Raw genomic sequence first — 3,607 nt, forward strand, 5'->3', positions numbered from 1 at the left:
AAAAAAAAAAGGAGAAGATAGAAAAGGAAGAATTGACTGGACATGGTGGTTACTTTATGGATTTGTGAACAAGGAAAGAGTAAACAATGAGTTTTCAAGCGTGAGTAACAAGAACTGGCAGTACTATTAGTAGACATAAGAAGGAGCCAGTCTGGGGAGAAAGGTGCTGACTTCAATGTTAGAAATGAGTTGCCTGAGAAACCTACCCTGACCCTACGCTTACCTTCTCTGAAGACTGGATGAAATGTCACTGCAGACTACCAAAGCATGTCATGCATAGCCCATCACGGCATTTATCATCTTGTGTTGTAAGAGACTGTTTACTAATCTCCCCCACTGGACTCTGCACAACCCGAAGGTAAAGACAGTAGTTAACTGTGCCAAGCACTGTTCTAAGGATCTAAGGGGTTTCCAAATGTTCTTCCTACATAGTAAGTGTTTACGAGTATTTGCTAAATGAATACTGAATGTTGAGTTTCAGAAGATAATGAAACAGGAAAGCAGATGTGTTTCTCAGGCAATTAGAGTAGTTAGCCATAGAGATGCAGCCTTCAAAGGCATTTACATGAAAGTGATCCTTGAAACCATCATGTAGGATCCCCTAAAGGAGAATTTTTAAACCTCCTGTGGCACTTAAAGTCTTCATTATTTACCTGGCAAAACTGATCTGAAAATGAGAAGCAGGAGAGACTAAGAAAATGCACCCAAGCCTGTCTTATCCATTAATTGAATTAACTTCGGAATATTCAAGAGTTGGCTCTGCAGATAATATGCTAAAAAAAAAGAAAAAAGAAAAAAAGAAAGAAACTGTCTAGCACTTGCTGCTTGCATCTTCCCTTTATGTACCAAGAATCATGATCGGTGACATTTAGGAAAGTGGGAGAAAAAAATTCTTGGGACATGGCAACAGCCTGGATGCTTCCTTCACCCTGGCTGAATACTGAAGTTCCAATCTAGGCTCCAAGACACTTATCAGCTATAGTGTACTTAGATAAATTACATTATCTCTCTGGGCCTGAGTCTACTCCCATGCAAAATTGTGATTTTAGTACCTACATCATATTTCTGTTGAGAGGATTAAACGAGTTACAATAGGAAAAACCTTAGAACACTGCTGGGCACATGGTAAGTGTTCCACAACTCTTAGCTAGAGGCAGGAAAGGATATTGACTAAGAAGATGGACTTTGTAACCCACTACCTAGGTTTCCATTCTAGTTCTGCCAATTGCTAGGCAGGTTACTTTGCCTTTCTGGGCTGTTCCCTCATCTGTAAAGTAGGGATGTTTTTAGTTCCTCGATCATAGGTTTGTTGTGAGAATTAAATATATGCTAACCACTTAGAACAGCGCCTGACACATTGTAAACATTATGTTAAATATGACATATAACCCATCAACCCCTTGCCCATATATCTTGATTCTGAGGCCAGCCTTCAGTTATGTCCAGTCTCTTTAGTGGTCTCTCATTTTAGTGAATAGTTAGTACACTGGATGTTTTCTAAGTTCATTTCACAGAGACACTAGATGGAGTTGCTGAGCTAAAGCACCTAAGAACTGCTGGGCAGCCGAATTGGAATTTTGGAGCTGAATGGAACTTTAGGGATGATCTAGTTCACACTTTTTATTTTGTAGATGAAGAAACTGAAGATCAGAGAAGTTATCTGGTATAATCCCTGCCTGCAAAATGAAGCTGGATGTGCTTGCAACTCTTACTTAGTGAAATTGTCTAGAACCATTTGATCAAACTCAAACGATCCTGTAAGCGCCACAGGGGCATGCCGCTGTTGTTGTTCACTGACTACTCTGTCTACAACGCCTAGCATGTCATTCGGTTAATATTTGTTGAAGAATTATAGGGATCTATCATGTTTTTAAAGCTTTAGAGATTGAAAATCTTCCTCGGTACTTGTTCCAATGCTTTCTGAAGGGGATTCCTCCTAATGTAGACTTATTCCTTTCATATATATGTCAGTCCTTTTCTTCTTTTTCTAGATTCCCAGAAGGTGTTATAGCTAGAAAAATCTTCCAGTTAAAATGCCTCGTTTTGTCAATGAGAGAATTAACTGAGGCAATTTGTCCATACTCACAAAACTGATTAGTGGCAGAACTGAGATTAGAATTTTCTCTAGCTTATCATCTAAAAACCAAAAAACGCAAACTGCTTCAAGAAACTGTCAAACTTCTTCCACCTGCCCTTTAAATGTTCCCTAACCTTGTCTCCAGGTCATAGTCTCCAGCTTATTATCAAATTATCAATTTGATTACTTCCCTCCTGGAGCAGGCTTACTATTTACATCCTTCCTTTTCCTGACCCCAGTTCAAATAACTAGCCTACTCTATCATTGCTGCCCACCCACCTGCCCTTTGTACCTCCTGGCTCTTAATCCCTGTCTTTGAGAAGAAAAGGTAGATCCTCTTTCTCACCTGAACCAGCAGGGATGGGTTTGCAGATATTCCTCCCTGATTAGTGTCAGAACAGAAGGATCCCAGACGTCTAGAACACTTCCAGGATTGTTCCAAGATGGTGTTTGCAGTTCTGATCAGAGTCCCAAAAGTTATGTTGGGCTCTGAGATAACATAACCCGGGGAAATCCCCAAACAGAAGGTTCCCTAGCTGGACTAAATGACATTCACAGACTGGTTTGCTAACAACACCCAGGAAATGTAGAGTTTCTACAGCAAGGACTGTATCCTTGATATCTCAATCCTTTTCTACAGTTCCATGTATCTATTGGTTTATTTCTTTACTAACCTTACTACCTAGTTGCAGTAGATTGTAAAAACAGCCAAAAATTCTTCCACTCCCATCAAGAGGTAAAATCGATTTCTCCACTTCTTGACTTTGGTTTAGTCATGTGACTTACTTTTGCCAATAGGACATTAGCAAAGGTAATATAAACTGAGGCTTTAAAAGTGGCTTGTCCTCTTGCTGTGTTTGGAACTCTAGGTCTACCATGTGACTGAGTTCAAGCTAGCCCACTGTGGATGAGACTCCATGTGGAGAAGCAGCTGGTCCCTTGCAAAGAGCCCTCCGACTGTCAGACACATGAGGGAAGTCATTCTAGATCATCTGGCTGCCTCCAACATGCCAGCTGACCAGAGAAGGATGAGAAAGTCCAGCAAATCCGCCAAGCATGCCCAGACAGAAGAGCTGCCCAGTCAACCCATGCAACTGTGAGATGAATTAATGCTTGTGTTTTAGGCCATTAAATTGTAGGGCTGTTTGTCATGCAGCAAGCACTACCTGATACACTAGTGGTAAAGACTCCCTAAAGAAAAGGCAATCACTATCTTCCTGTTCCCTCCTCACCATGACCCTCTGTTTTTTATTCTTGTATAACAGCTTTAGTTAGTATTTTGACCGTATATGATGTTTTAGTTCAGTGAGGAGATAGCAGAGCATAATTGTTACACAAAATTATGTCAACTGAATGTGTAGACTTACCTCATCTTGGCAATCCATTTTTAAAAGTTATGTCAAGTTGGCCGGGCACAGTGGCTAACACCTGTAATCCTAACACCTTGGGAGGCCAAGGTGGGTGGATCACTTGAGGTCAGGAATTCAAGACCAGCCTGACCAAGATGGTGAAACCCTGTCTCTACTAAAA

Source organism: Papio anubis, chromosome 7 (assembly GCF_008728515.1).
Source record: "Papio anubis isolate 15944 chromosome 7, Panubis1.0, whole genome shotgun sequence".
NCBI classification, from domain to species: domain Eukaryota; kingdom Metazoa; phylum Chordata; class Mammalia; order Primates; family Cercopithecidae; genus Papio; species Papio anubis.